Below are 17115 nucleotides of genomic sequence, written 5' to 3' on the forward strand. Positions count from 1 at the left end.
TTGAAAATTGTGTTACTAAGTAATTACTATAGTGTTTAAAAACTTCATTACAGGTTTACACAATGAAAAGCGGATTGAATACTAAAAGTAGAGTGTTCTATACACAAAAAAGAAGAAAGTTATATTTTTAAAACTAAACCATTTTTAAGGTTCTTTTAAAACAAGGAAGAGACATTTCTAAAATAATTGACTTACATTTAGCAAATTTCAAAGTGTGTCATATTTCAACTTATGCAATACAACTACAAATTAATTAATAAAAAATAAAAGCAAATAGGAAAAATCAATCAATCAATTTTAAAAATTGACAGAATAAAAAAAAAAGCATTGGCCTAAAGAAATAGGTTAACTCTTTAATAAATCTTGAAGATGGAGACTAATAATAATTGTCCTGCAAATACCACATGTATTGTAATGAATACTATACATATAGGCAAATATTAAACTTAAACCATTTTTAAAAATTAATAGAAAAAATACTGAGAAAATATTCTGGATAGAAAGTTTTGAAATTGAGAATTGTTGTTCTGTCAATTTGTGTAGCTGTCTAAATACAGCCTTTTTCAAGTATACAGTGACTTCCTATAACTTCTGGAAAATCAAATGTTCAATTTGCATATTTATATTTAAAGTATTTAAAACAGTGTATAAAAACTGTATAAAATAAAAGCATAACATGAAATAAAATAATGAACGAAATAAAAAAAATTTAATATGTAGAACTTACAGAAGATGTTCAAATAAAATGCAGTTTTAAGTTTGCTTAAGAGAGATAAAAGATACTTAATTCGTAAAATGTTATTAACTAATGAAAAAAATCAAGGATATTTTAAAATTCTGATGAGTAGAATCATGCTATTTAAAATATAAATGTTTATATAAAAGAGTAAAAAATAGATATCATTAGTTAAGACTTTAAACAGAATTTTAATTACTATGTTGTAAAATTATTCACTTAGTTTAGGAGATTACAAGTTACATGCTGTAATATTAGACGGAGGTACAATTTAAACGTTTGTTCAGAGCCTCAGGATGAACTGGGCAATAACAAAAATGCGAGCTTGGCTCGCACACACACTTCCTCCAGAGTAACTACTTTTATCTGTTGAATTTAAACATATTTAAAATGCCTTAAAATTAATACTGTAATTAACCAGTTACCTGCCAAGCGTCCTAAACAGAAACCATCCCCATTTCTTCCAATATGCGCTGGAATAGTTATGAATTTAAGTTACCATAATTTTCTTTACAAACCCAGAGATGTCACTAACAAGTCTGATTTTAAAATAGGGCGACCAGAGTGGATATGTGAGGTTTGCGGCTATGGATGCGCGTGGTGTGTGGGGAAGGTTCACTGCTTGCTTTTATAGACATTGTAAGGAGTACAAAGGGTTAGTCAATTAAACAAAGCTCTACCTCTGTAGACACTATCCATAACTACCCATATCTCCAAATATTTTCCCCTCATTTTCTAATTTGTTTTTATGTCAATATAGTTTTCTTTCTGCCTAGAAGCGTAACACAGACATTGACAGAAAACAACAACAACACAGAAATACAATGTAGTATTCTCTGTGCCTAAAAGTATAACATTATTATATTATTTAGAATGTCAACATGACTGAGCTCTTCTCTTTTGTCATTCTAAATGGAAATTGTCCTTCACATTTATTGATTCTACAAATAACTTCAAATGCTCTCAGCTTAGGAAGTATTGTTGATAATGTAATTGTTCTTTGGTCACATCTAATAATACAGAGATAAAAGACATTTTATAAGAATCATTGTCAGCATTGAGAAAAATCTCTGAAATTTATATATATATATATATATATATATATATATATATATGTATATGTAATATATATATATACATATATATAATATATATCAGCATTTGCTAAAAGGAATAATGTCAACAAACTGTTTAAAATAAAAAAAGGCTAGAAATCTATGCATCATTTTAAGGTCTATGATGATGTGATACTTTAGTTATGCATAGTCATGCATACACCTTTTTACAAAATTTTGAATTTAATTATTAATAAAGTAAGAGAACGGTTCACATATAGAGTCAAATGGATTTTGGTATTCTACAAATATTTCTGTCTTTTTTTTTTTTTATTGTTCCTTTAAAGCCTAGATATGGATTAGGAACAAGTAGAATTTTTAGGTCTCATTGTTGCACTGCTTGCCATTCCAGGGCTAATGCATATTTGAATTTGAAGCCATAAGAAGCCTAGTGTTAAAATTCTGAAAGCAGACATTTTCCAGATCTATAAATAACCCTATTACCCATGCCATGAACCTCTCTTCTAAAACACTATTCTCTTGTCCTGTAAAGGGCTAAGATTGGCATTTTTTACGCATTATTATTTTTCTTCCTGCAATTATTCTATGGATATTACAGAAGCCCTTTCCTGAGGTTAGATAGAAGAGAAGCAACAAATGGATAAAAGGAGTAGTAGTCAATTGGGGACAATTTTGTTCCTGGGGACAGTTGGCAATGTCTAGAGGTATTTTTGTCATGTATGAGAAGCTACTCCTGGAATGTAATAAAAAGGGGGAATAGAAGCTGCTATACATTCTACAACGCACAGGGTAGTTCCCCACAGATTAGAGTGGTCTATTTGGTCCCAATTGTCAATTGTGCTGAGGTTGAGAAACCCTGGGCTAAAAATGATGACAATTTTTATCATAATTAATTTGCTTTACACCATTAAATGACCTGATGACATATTGTAATAAACTGATAAGTTTCAAATTAAAATAGATAATAGAAAATATAATATTAGATAGTATGTTAATAACAATGAGTAGCTGTAGATTTTACTTGTGTATGTAAAAGTGCGTAATAATAGTTGCAATTATTTTGAAAGTTGTTCTATAGCTATTTTACTTCTACCTTTCCACTTAAATAACTAATAATTTTTCCTCAGAGTTTTTTTCAATAAATAAGATTATATTGTATAAATTTATTCTTGCTATATTTATATTAATTATTCACATAATATACATTTGAGGTAAATAGTAGCATTAATAACATTATCCAAGTAAAAGAGGCAAATAAAGTATCTTCCAATGTAAGGTGGTATATGATTTGATATTAGTCCTCTGACTTCACAGGCTGTGTGGTTTACTATAATCTTTATGGGTAGCAAACTGACAGCCCCTTGTGTTGCACATGGCATCTTGACATGTTGGAGTGGAATGTATGTATGCATATGTTGGAACTACATGAAAAATGTTACAGAAAATCCAGGGCATCTGACTCTCTTGAGAAACACTGGCCCATATTCTACGGAGCCAAAAGCTGTGGGAACTAGACTGCTGCCAGCCCTTTAGGTAGAATCATGTTGGTTATTCTCTGCAGTCACCACCATTCTTTATTGCATTATCTCTGGGCTATTTCACTCTTTTAGCAATATATCTGGTCCTTTTAATATGTTAGCAACTGCTATTATGTCAATACACTTTTAGATAGTTCAAGAGTGAATCATAAAGCAAGTATCACAGGACCTTACTCATATGTGGAATCTAATAAACAAGATAAACTGGTAAGCAAAATCAATCCAGAGACATAGAAGCATGGAACAGACGGATGAATCTTAGAGGGAAGGCCGGTGTGAGTGGGTCAGTAGGAAGAGATCAACCAAAGAACTTACATGCATATATGTATAAACCATGGGCACAGGCGTAGGTGTGGTGGTGAAGGCCTGGGAAGGGGTGGGGGTGGAGTGGAGGGGTAAATGGGGGGAAAAAGGTATCTATAATACTTTCAACAATAAAAATACATTTAAAGAAAAAAATCAAGTTGCTTCATTTTTAAATAAGAGAAATATGCTTTTCCTGTTGACTTTATGTGATTGTTCTGGGGTTTAAGTTACACACCATAGATGAAAATTCTTGGAAACTTATAAAGCATTATATAAATATGTAAGGTAAATATTATTAATGTTTTGTTTTGTGCACTATTTATTTAAATAACTATGCATATTTAAATATATTATACATTTATTCAAGCAATAATACTCGGGAGTTACATTTTATTATTTGCCATGTCAGAAAATATTTCACTTTTGTTATCTATTAAGAAACTATAACCAAAAAATAAAAATTAAAAGAGAAAAAATGTGGTCTCTAAAAATGCTTTAGATAATAGGAGAGTGATGGCAAATATTCCAAAAGGAAATAAATTAAATGTTGTCTTCAAAAGTCAATGACGAACAAAAATTAGAAATATTCAGGTTTTTAAAAAAATTTTATACTCACCTGAGAATATGTGTTTACTGACTTTAGAAAGAGGGGAAGGAGAGAAAAAGAGAGAAAAACATCAATAGGTTGCCTCCCATAGGAGCCCAATCAAGAATTGAGCCCACAACGTAGGTATGTGCCCTGACCAGGAATCAAACCCAGAACCTTTTGGTGTACAAGACGATGCTCCAACCAAGTGAGCCACTGACCAGGGCATTCATCAGTTTTTTAGCATGTTCATAACTATGTTTAATTATTGAAAAATTTCCAAATGCAAGTTGATCTAGATATATAAAAAAATGACCAAAATTTAAGTAGTTATTAATTCAAATATTCATAGTGTTCATCCTATTGAAGACAACTGTATGCTTTTAATCTTCTATCAAAGAGAATCTGATGTGTTTCCCCACCTCTCTTTAAGCTAGCCAATCATTTTGGATATGTCTCCTATGGCAAGGCCAATAAAGAAAAAATAAACAAATGGAACTACATAAAACTAAAAAGTTTTGCACAGCAAAGGAAACCATCGACAACATGAAAATACATCCTACCAAATGGGAGAAGATATTTTCAAATTACACTTCTGATAAGGGGTTAATTTCCAAAATATATAAGGAACATACCCCTGTGAAAAATATCATTAACATTAAAAATGGGCAGAGGAACTGGATAGACATTTATCTAATAAGGACAGATGGCCAAAAGGCAGGAAAAGATGCCCAACATCACTAGTTATCGATTATCAGTGAAATGCAAATTAGAACCAGCATGAGATATCACGACACACCTGTCAGATGGCTACCATCAATGAATCCACAAATACCAAGTGCTGGCCAGGATGTGGAGAAAAGGAAACCCTTAAACACTGTTAGTGGGGTTGTGAATTAATGCAGACACTATGAAAAACAGTATGAAGATTTCTCAGAAAATTAAAAATAGAGCTGCCACACAATCCAGCAATATCACTCTTGAGTATTCACCTGAAGAAAACAAAAACACTAATTCAAAAATGTATATGCATCCCTCTGTTCACCGCAGCATTACTAGTACTGGCCAAGATATGGATGCAACCTAGATTTCTATCAGGAGACGGGTGGATAAAGATATGTTACATATAAACAATGCAATATTACTCAGCACTAAAAAAAATCTTGTCACTTGTGACAACATAGATGAATCTCAAGCATGTCAAACTCAAAGACTAACAAGGTTTAAGTTTATGTGGGCTGCAAAACAACAAAAGCTTCAATTTTCATAGAAATCTAGGTTTATTTCGATAGAGACATGCTCAATACAAAGGGCTGAAATAAATGAGTAATCATTAACATAAAATAATAGAACACTTTAATGAAAATTAATAAGCGTAACACAAATAAACCTATTTTTCTTGTTTTCCGAAAGCAAAATATTTCCTGTTGCACATACCAAACAAGTCAGTCCAAGACTAAGGACATGGCAATCGGATTTCCAGAGGCTGCAGTCCAGGCCGAGGTACCCCAATGGTGCACGGATCCATGCACCGGGCCTCTAGTTATGTATAACAGGATATTGTAAAAATTAAGTTACAAAATTTTTATCAAAACGCTTCTTGCATACAGATATATTGGCTGGGCCACAAAAATATTCATCGTGGTCCGCATGTGGCCTGCAGGCTGCGAGTTTGACATGTTTGATCTAGAGGGTGTTATGCAAAGTGAATGAACTCACACATAGAAAGAAAAATGCTGCATGATTTCACTCATATGTGGAATCTTAAAAATAACCAAACCAAACAAATGAATAAACAAAACAGAAACAGCCCCATCGATATATTAAGCAAAATTACACTACCAGTTCTCTTTGGTGAACCACCTGTAATATATCACAAAATGAAAAGTAAATGCCATATCTTATGTTCATGTTAATATATTTTCCTCTGAATATATTTCCTAATATTTTGCACACCCAGTGTTGATGGCTGACAGATGCAATTTGTCACTACATTTGAATGCTGGTCTCTCTTTTTCATCACAGGCTTCTTAAAGAGCTTGCTTGTTTTAAAAATATGTTGATGTAAAATAATTGAATTTCTTGAGAGTGATGGTAATCTATTTTAAAAAATTACAAGTTGTGACTTTATAATCTAATCATAATCAAGAAAGATTTCAAAAGTATAATTAAGAACAACCTATTAAAATAAGTATGAAATATTAATATACCATTTGATTATTTTATTAACTTATTAATAACATCTAAAAATGCTTCTTTTTGTATTCTTTATTTTGTGTTATAAGTAAACACTTATGTTAGACTATCTTTCTCAAAATAAGAATAAGTATATATTACTTTTAGTAACTCCATGAATAATACAGCATAGGCGTTGACTCATGGTTTATGAATTTGAGTTAATATACAAAGTAGGAAAAAAGTAGATTTATACAGTAGTTTGTGAATATGCAAAACAAAGAGTTTATTCTTGTATTATTATTTATTAATTATTATATTATTTTCCATATGAACAACTTCAAACACATGTTCCCCAACTTGTATATAATACTTGTCATAGATATATTAATATGTAATATTATATACAATTTTTAATATGCTATGCAATATTTATTTAATAAAGAAAATACATAAGTGAACAAATGCACTTATACCTCTGTGATTTATATTTTTGGTGGTTTCTGGCTGTAAAAGTTGGTTTTGTACATGTTCATCAAGATTTCTCAGTTAGTTCATTCTTTGCAAATGATTTGGTACAGCTTCACATGAAAAGCAAAGAAGCAGAGAGAGAGAGACATGATCACCCATTCAATAAATCCAGAAAAATTGAACTACTGGGTTAATTCAATTCAAAGCACATTAAGTAAGGGTAGCAATATTCTTAAGGGGCAGAACTACCTTCAAATCATTATTCAGTTATCAACAATCATCCAAAAGTGACAAGTTCAAATATGTCTTTATTAACCCTAATTAAGAGTTTTCTTCAGTCTTTTTAAAAATTTCTCTCTTTATATATGTACTAGAGGCTTGGTGCATGAATTCATGCATCAGTGGGGTCCCTCAACCTGGCCTGCAGGATTGGGCCAAAACCAGCTCTTCAACATCCCCCGAGGAGCTCTGAATTGCGAGAGGGTGCCGGCCAGGCCGAGGGGCCCCATTGGTGCACGATTGGGACCGGGGTGGGACACGGGAGGTTGGACAGCAGGGGAGGGACTATGGGAGGGCTCCAGGGTATGTCCAGCCCATTTCACTCAGTCCTGATCATCCGGACCCCAGCAGCAAGCTAACCTACCGGTAGGAGCATCTGCCCCCTGGTCAGCCCACATCATAGCAAGCGGGTGAGTGGCCTTAGCATATCATTGGCATATTACGCTTTTAGTGAACAGATGACCAGACGACCAGACACTTAGCATATTAGGCCTTTATTATATAGGATTTTTATATGTCATTGCATATGTGTGTATTCTCTGAATGTTTTAAATTTTACATACACAAATAAATGCTATGATTGGAAATATGATTCAGAATTATGCAACTGGTCAGGGAGGAGATTATTGGGGTATATAAATAGAAAAAGATTGGTTATGGTTGGTAATTACTGAAGGTAGGGGTTAATGATGACATAAAGGTCTTTTAGATACTTTCTCTGCTTTTGTATATGTTTAAGATGTTTCCATTAGAAAATGTTAAAACATGTCAGTACAAATTAATACTAATTTTTAAAAAATATCCTGATTTTTTTTTCTTGATATATTCAAATGTCTTTATAGAATTTGAGTATGTTATATTTCAGGCTCACCTATTTCTTCCTTTGCTTGTCCCAGTGTATGGGCATTTATTTGTTCCTGGATATCTGCAGAAGACTGAAGAAGAATAGTAAAGATGTCTAATTTTGTACACTTCTCAATATGATTAGAGTCATCCACATGACTTTTCCTGATGCTTTGATAAAAGCAAATGAAGAATGGTGTAAGAAAGCAAGGTGAGTCTATACCACCTCAATTTCTCACTCTATCTGTCCAGAGCCCTTTTCAAGATAACAATATAACACAGAGGATTTAAAGGACATAAGTTTGGGGCAAGTGCAAGTAAAGGGGACAGTGACAGCACTGAACAAGCTTGGAAAACACCAATTTATTACAGGGAAATTAAGTGAGGAGGTGAAAACTGTCATTCGACCTTTAATAGGGAATATAAATAAATGTAAAGCATTACTTTTTTAAAGTGATATGTGCAATCTAAGTAACTCAAAGCATGTTATTCTTTTAGAACTATTTGGTGATCTCTTTTGTTTTTCCTTCTTCAATTTAATAAAAGAAAATAAACCCTAAGTTATAATTTAATTTTAAAATGAAATTAATTGGGGAGTATAATAGGATATTATCATTAAGAGTAAACCATTAGATGTTTAACTTGCTAACATGGAAATTCATTTATAATTTACATGTCTATTTTATTTTAAATCCCAATGCTATAGCAGTGGAAATAAAGAGAGAGAAATAAATATGGAAAACATATTTGGAACTAGAAAAACAGACTAGGAAATAAAATAAAAAAGAGAGAATGTATGTTACAGGTTTACTTAGAGACTTCTGAAATATTAGATAAATGACCCTTGGCACTCTCTGCTCTTTTCCTAGTAGAGAACTTTAGATTACTACTATCATACAGCTTTTGAAATGCTAAGGAGATGCTTTTCCTGGATGAAAAGAATATGTTTTGTTTGGCTTTTCTGTGTGTGTGTGTGTTTTTCCATCCAGGTCCCAGCACAGTGTGCTTCACACATAGTATAATTTATTGAAAAACTGTAGAAACTTGTAACAGTTCATAGCTAGAGTTGTTATGCTTCTCCATTCTCCATAGGTTTCATAGAATAAAAACTAACTTTCTGGTCAAACACTAATATATGCAACAATAAAAACTAAAATAAAAACAAATATGAAACATGATAAAGCACAGAATCTACAATTATACAAATGACTGATTTTATCAGAGATCTTCCAATTTTCATTCTAAGGAATGAGATAGGTAAAGTGTTTATTATTTTAATCTGTAAAGTTAGAATTTATTTATATATTGGCTATTCATTGATTTCTTCCTATGCTAGACATTGTTCAAAGGGAATAAAACAAAATCATGTTCTTGTATAGCTTTTATACATATCTAGGGGGGAAAGACAGAGGGTGGACAGGTAAACAAGTCAAAAATTACTATGAGGTCAGGTAATTATTAGGTGCTGCAAAGTCAATAAAATCATATTTGAGGAAAGACAAAGAGATGGAGAATAGAGATTACTGTAGGTTGAACAGACATTAAATAAAAACCAGATGAACATTGGCAAACTCATATGGTTCAAGCTTGTATACTATACTGAGTGTTCACATGAGACCTTTCTTATGTGGTAAACCTAGAGTAGATGAAGAATAAGGGAGAAAGCAACATTAATTTCTCTAAAAGAGCATTCCAGATGAAGGGTTCTGAGTGTGGCCTGAATGCAACGGGAAGGAAGGGTTCTGAGAACTAATGTCAAAGGGCTCCCTGAGGACCTTTTAGGAAATTCTCTGTAAGGAATTAGATTATTATTCCAACTGGAATGGAAAGCCTTTGGAAACTTTTAAGTGAATATGTGAAGCAATTTGTTATAAATTTTTAAGTAATGCCTGTGGTCAAAGTGTTAGGTTATATTAGTGGTGCAGGTGAAAGATGACGGTGGCTTGAGCCAGAATATTAATAGAAGAGGAAAGAACTGAGGGAAGGGGGGTTCATATCAGGTGGAATGGACAGAATTATTGTTGAAAAGTGAGAGAAAGTGAAGAGTTAAAGATGCCTCCAAATATAAGGGGTCTGAGTATCTGAGTTAATAAGGGTAAAACTAAATTTGAAAACACTGTTTATGAATCAGGCTTGGGAGAGAGATTGAGAATTATATTTTGCCATGTTAGTATTATGTGAGTCTTGAGATCATGAAGAAAATTTGAAATGGAAAGATAAATACAGGTAGAATCATCTTTGTCTAAATAGGATTTGAAGTTATTGGCTGGAGTGAGTGTGCCTGGGAAGTAAGTCTTGATTGAGAAGATGGCTTGGCCTTATGGCTCAACAAGACAGAAGAAAGACAGATGAGGATTACTCAGCAAAGACTGCTTGAGGAGCAGCCAGAGAGGAGGGAGAAAAGCAAGGAGAGGCTCATTTGTTCAAATCTATAAGTATGTATCATTTCATATTTATTTCTGAACTTAAAAAATATTAGATATTTATATGTCTCAATATACATAGATATTTTTTCCATTTTAAAAAAGAATCTTAAATTCTAGGAATATCTATATAAATTATGAAGTCATGCATTTATTTAAATGCAACCAGATGTAGAATTTATACAGTATATATGTATTTGTATGATGTACTATAGCGTGGTACAAAGTATGGAGAGATTATCCTATTACACTACCGATCGAATTATTTTTACCCACATGGCTTGCCTTCTTGTTTTATTTTTAATCCTATCTGATAGGAGAAATTGTCTTTATTTGGGCTTCCTCCCACCCCTCCTCTTTTTATACAAACTTTAATGTATTTTATAGGTGTTGTATCTCTTAAATCTTCACCAGTTAACAAACATGCTCCAAAACATATCAGACAAAACTGCTCTTTTCGCTACATGCCTGTGTTAATCCCAAGCTTATTTCAACCCACGTGACTTCATATTAAGGTTATAATAGCCAAAGAAAATTCCTTAATGGCTAGCATCACAGTGTTGAAATTAAAAGAAAGAAAATTAAAAACAGAATCCTGAGACGTGGTTCTGAATTACTTGGTTTGGATTCCAAGCACTTTTGCGGATGTGCAAAATTATCCTTTTTCATTTGTACGGTAGTGCTGTCTCAGATTTGCTATATATTGCTTTGTTTTCAAAACTGTGAAGTGAAGTGGTGAAAAGAGAGATACCTTGGATATGAGACCTGCATAAGAGGCATTGTTTTTCCTCATGCTAGCTATGTAAACTTGCTTACCCAGGAATTTGGCTTAATGGCTTTAAAGATTCATTATGCTTAGTAATGAAAATAAAAAAAGTAAACAGGATTATATCTGACTTTAAAATATAATGTAAGGGTATGCAAAAATGGTCTGTAAACGCTATATGCGGCAAATATTGCTTTTATAACACTACTAAATGAATTTGTATTTCAGGCACATGATTTAAACCATACCTAGCTGATTTCTTTTATTAATGAGCTAAATCCATGTAAAATTATATTTAAATTTGCCAGAAAAAGCATGATTTTTTTCTAGTTAGGTTTGCATTTCTTGGCAGTAGGTCATTGCTTACAATAGCATTTGCAGATTCCATAATGATGTCTTACAGCCTTTCCTGAAACAGACACTTTTCTTTTTTATGCTCCTAATTTATAAGGCATGTAAAGTGCAAGTGAGCTCATTCTGATATTTGTTGTTATTGAGAACCGAATAGGCTTCTCTTCTACATAAGAGCGCTCTGAGAAAAGCCATTAAAACTCACTGCTAATTTCGGGATAATACAAATGATCCATAAAGCAAACTAAAAGAAACGGAGAAACTGCACTCATTTAAGTGATTCAAGTATATACTCAAGTTCCCTTGAAATATTGGTTAAATTAAAAAATCAGTTGTTTTGGTTTTATTTTATAATATTAGTGAAATATCCTCAAAATGGCAGTCAATTATTTTACATAGAAAAAGTAAACACTGAATATAAAAAGATACACTTAAAATCACCAGTGCTTCATGCATAATTTGGTACTGATAAAAATAGTGAATGTTAAGAGATAATTAAAAAATAAATGTTATTTTTCAGATTATATAGGTATTGGATGTTATGCAGGCTTATTATCAGATCTAGTCCTCTACAGATAAAATATCTATATCAAAACCATATTACTTAAAGTGAACACAGATAGTTGCTATACAGAAATATTAGACATATAAAATAAATATGCCTTAATTTATTTTAAATGGAAATTTAAAATACTCTTTTTAAAAAGAATAGTAATTTTGCATGAAGTTGATTAAGAAGTTGCAATTATATTTGTGACAACTGCAAAAAACAGAGACTCTTAATTCTCAAAGTCATGAAACAAAAATAAGGAAGTCTCATAGACCAGTGACCTACATTATTTTTACCTCATATCCTTAGAGAAAAGAGTGAGTTGGTACCTTAATATGATTTTAAACAAACATGTATTTATAAATCATCGATGTTCCTGCTGTAATACTTTAAGTATTTTCAAAATAGCACTCATAAAAAAGGTAAGGGAACCCTTATTCACTGTTGGTGGGAATGTAGGCTGGTACAACCACTATGGAAAACTTGAAATCATTTATATACAAAGATATATGTACCCTTATGCTCCCTGCAGCATTATTCATAGTGGCCAAGATATGGAAACAGCCAAAGTGCCCTGAGATGGAGGACTGGATAAAGAAGATGTGGTACATATACACAATGGAGCACTACACGGCCATAAGAAAGGATGGAATAGCGTCATTTACAACAACATGGATGGACCTTGAGAACATTATGTGAAGTGAAATAAGTCATACAGAAAAGCTAAAAATTATATGATTTCACTCATATGTGGGATATAAAACTGAAACTTATTAACACAAATAGCAGTGTGGTGGTTGCCAGAGAGAGGGGGTTGGGGGGAGAAAGGGGTCCCACTATAAGGTGACAGGAGAAGATTTGACTTTGGGTGGTGGGCACATGGTGCTATATACAGATTTTGTGACTTAGTAATCCACATATGAAACCTAAATGTTCATGTTGACTAATGTCACCCAATCAAATTTAAATTTTTAAAAAGATAAAAATGAGAATAAAAAATCCATGATTATTATTTTACACTTATTATTATTTTACTTTCAATTAATTATTGTGATTTTATTTGAGCACATAATAAAGACACATTGTTTCTGAAATTCTGAATTTAATTATTTGTGATAGAACAAATCAAAGTCTAATTTTAACTTCTATTTATTTTTATAATTGGTTTTAATGGTGATCAGAGCAAAAAAGGATACACGATGCGAATGGGAAAAAAAAGGCATTTCTGAAAGCAAGAGAGTATTTTAAAACATTTTCAAAATTATCTATCTGTACAACGATGCATTTATTTTAAAAGCAGCTCAACTCTTTATATTAAGTCTCATTTAGCTTAAAGGTACATATTGCTCATCATTAAAAAAATCTGCTAGGCTGCTTCTACTGACAGTTATTATGACTAAAGATGTTAGCAAATTTAGAAATGTGTTTCTATAAAACTTCAGTTTAAGTTTAATATGAGATTTCCAGTGAACTTCTCAATAACAGAAAAACTTATCAGGTGTACTATGTAGCATATTACTGATATTGTAAGTAATCTCTTTTAATTTTTTATTTTTATAAAGGCAACCATATTGACTATATAGATTATATTCTAAAGTACATTTCAATAAAAACAAAGAGTAAGATAATCCCTATTCCTTGTTGTAGATTTTGCTATTTTTTTATTGAAAGAAGCAAAATGTGATAGTAAGATATATACACCCAGTGAGTATGCTTTCAGGTTGTATAGTAAATGCAGAATTTAATTTTTCATACTTCATTGGAAATAATGAACATAATTAGGAGTTCTAAAATTTTTATTCTAATGACACAATATATAATTGCTGAGAACTATTATTTGCTATATTACATATTACTCTCTGGACACATTTTTATTTTCAAAACAAAATTAAATTGGACTTCCATTTTCATACAATGGACCAGATTCACCACTTTCCTGAAACAAGAAATAAAAGAAAACATGTAGTAGTCCTTGCTTATCCACAGTCCATACTTTCCCAGGTTCCAGTAGATGCCTGAAACTACTTATAGTACCAAACCTTATTTGTACTATGTTTTTTCCCCTACATATACATACCTATGATAAAGTTTAATTTATAAGTTTGGCACAGGAAGGAATTAACAACAATCTATATATATAAAAACCTAAGCAACCCATTGGCCACTCAACTGGTCAACCATTTGACCGGTTGCTATGATGCGCACTGACCACCAGGGGGCAGACACTCAATGCAGGAGCTGCACCCTGGTGGTCAGTGTGCTCCCACAGTGGGAGGGCTGCTCGACTGACTGGGATGAGCAGCACTCCCACAGCCAGCCGATCCTCACAGGCCACACCCCCGACCGGTGCACGAATCCTGTGCACTGGGCCTCTAATATATGAATAAAAACCCTTCAGTACATCATAATTAAATTGTTTAAAAACCAGTGATGATGAAAAAAATCTTAAAAGTAGCCAGAGAAAAATATATATTACATACTAAGAAACAAAGATGAAGGTGGATATTTTCTCTGTGTGTGACCTATTTTTTCATGGGAAAATTATGCATATGAGAAAAGAGCAATAACAGTGATAAAAAAAATAGTGATCTTAAAATTCTATATACAATAACATATATTTCAAAAATAAATATGAAATAAAGGCTTTTTAAACATATATAAAGTGATTTTATTACCAATGAAGACTGTGACTCCATAGCAAAATTCTATATGTGATTTTTTCAGATCTGACCGTAGACAATAATTATTTGGCAGTCTTATTATGGGAAACTGTCCTGCCCACACAAGGCATAATGAATTTAAAAAGTTAACTCAAATGAATCATAAACCTAAATGTAACATCTAAAACTATCTCACTTCTAGGTAACACATAGGGTAAAATCTGCATAACTTTAAAGCAGGGGTCCTCAAACTTTTTAAACAGGGGGCCAGTTCACTGTCCCTCAGACCGTTGGAGGGCCGGACTATAGTGTAAAAAAAAAACTTTGAATAAATTCCTATGCACACTGCACATATCTTATTTTGAAGTAAAAAAAAAAAACGGGAACAAATACAATATTTGTATTTGCATGTGGCCCGTGGGCCGTAGTTTGAGGACCCCTGCCTTAAAGTATGTTACAAAAAATCTTACATATGATTACAACAGGATAGCCTATAAAGGCAAAATATTCATAAATTTAACATTGTCAAATGTAAAGTTCCTGTGTTTGAAAGAAACTGTAAGAGAATGAAAAAATAGGTCACACACAGAGAGAAAATATCCACAAACCGTAAACCCAATAAAGGACGTGTATCCACAATCTATGAAGGTCATTCTAAATTTCAAAATCAGAAAAAAAATGTATAATGGCAATATGCATGTGTGTGGATGTTGTTGTTGTTGCTTTTTTACTTTGGGTCACTTTGATCTTTGTGCTTTATTTGAGACCAGAGGCCCGGTGCACAAAAATTTGTGCACTCAGGGGGAGGGGTGGTCCCTCAGCCCGGCTTGTGACCTCTCGCAGTCTGGGACCCCTCGGGAGATAATGACCTGCTGGCTTAGGCCCGCTCCCGGGTGGCAAAGGGCAGGCCTAATCCCTAGGTGCAGCCCCTGGTCGGGCTCAGAGCAGGGCCGATTGGGGAGTTGGAGCGCCGTCCCCTGTCATGCACAGAGCAGGGTGGATCGTGAGGTTGAGATGCCACCCTCAGTCACGATCAAGGTAGGGCCAATTGGGGTATTGGGGCACCACCCCCTGTCACACTCAAGGCAGGGTCGATGGGGAGGTTGCGGCGCTACCCCCTGTCACGCACAGAGCAGGACCAATCAGAGGGTTGGGGCGCTGCCCCCTGTCACACACAGAGCAGGGCCCATCAGGGGGTTGGGGAGCTCCCCCCTGTCACTCACAGAGCAGGGCCGACCAGGGGGTTGGGGAGCCGCCACTATCACACTCAGGGCAGGGCCGATGGGGAGGTTATGGCTCTACCCCATCACACACAGAGCAGGGCCCTTGTGGGGGGATTGGGGCGCCGCCACTCTCACAAACAGGGCAGGGCCGATGGAGAGGTTATGGCTCTACCCCATCACACACAGAGCAGGGCCTGTGGGGAGGGGGGTTGGGGCGCCACACCCTGTCACACACAGAGCAGGGTCGATCAGGGGGTTGGCAAGTCACACCCTATCACACAGAGAGCCGCAGGGCAATCAGGGGGTTGAGGAGCGCCCCCCTATCAGGCACAGAGCAGGGCTGATCAGGGGGTTGGGGCGCCTACCCCTGTCATGAAAAGAGCAGGGTGTATAGGGAGGTTGTGGCCCCACCCCCTGTCACACACAGAGCCGCAGGGCAATCAGGGGGTTTGGGCGCTGCCCCCTGTCACGCTGATCATGGTGCTGGGGGCATATTACCCTTTTACTATATAGGATAGAGGCCTGGTGCATGGGTGGGGGCTGGATGGTTTGCCCTGAAGGGTGTCCTGGATCAGGGTCAGGATCCCCACTGGGGTGCCTGGCCAGGCTGGGTGAGGGGATGATGGCTGTTTGCAGCTGGTCACACACCCTTCAGGGTGGGGGTCCCCACTGGGGTGCCTGGCCAGTCTGGGTGAGGGCTGAGGGCTGTTTTCAGGCTGGTGGGTGACTGAAGTTCCCAACCGCTCCTTTTTTTTTTTTTTTTTTTTTTTATTCTGGGCCAGCTTTAGCTTTGAGGCTTGGCTCCAGCTCTGAGGCCTCCGCTGCTGAAAGCAGGTATCTCTTTTGTTTGGGTTCTATAATCGAAACACTGTATCAACTCCAGCTCTGAGATCTAGGCTGGCTGAAAGCAGGTTTCTGGGCTTTTGTTTAGCTTCTATATTTGTAACAATGTTTCAAACTGCAAGCTCAGTGGCCGGCAAGGCAGGTGGGGAACGTTGGTTTTCTCTGTCACTGACGCAAGCAAGCCTCATGTTAGCTTCAAGCTGCCTGGCTGCCGGCTGCCATCTTGGCTGGCAGCTAATTTGCATATCACCATGATTAGCCAATGGGAAGGGTAGCAGAGGTACAGCTA

The sequence above is a fragment of the Myotis nattereri genome, assembly GCF_964212035.1.
Source record: "Myotis nattereri genome assembly, chromosome: 2".
NCBI classification, from domain to species: Eukaryota; Metazoa; Chordata; class Mammalia; order Chiroptera; family Vespertilionidae; genus Myotis; species Myotis nattereri.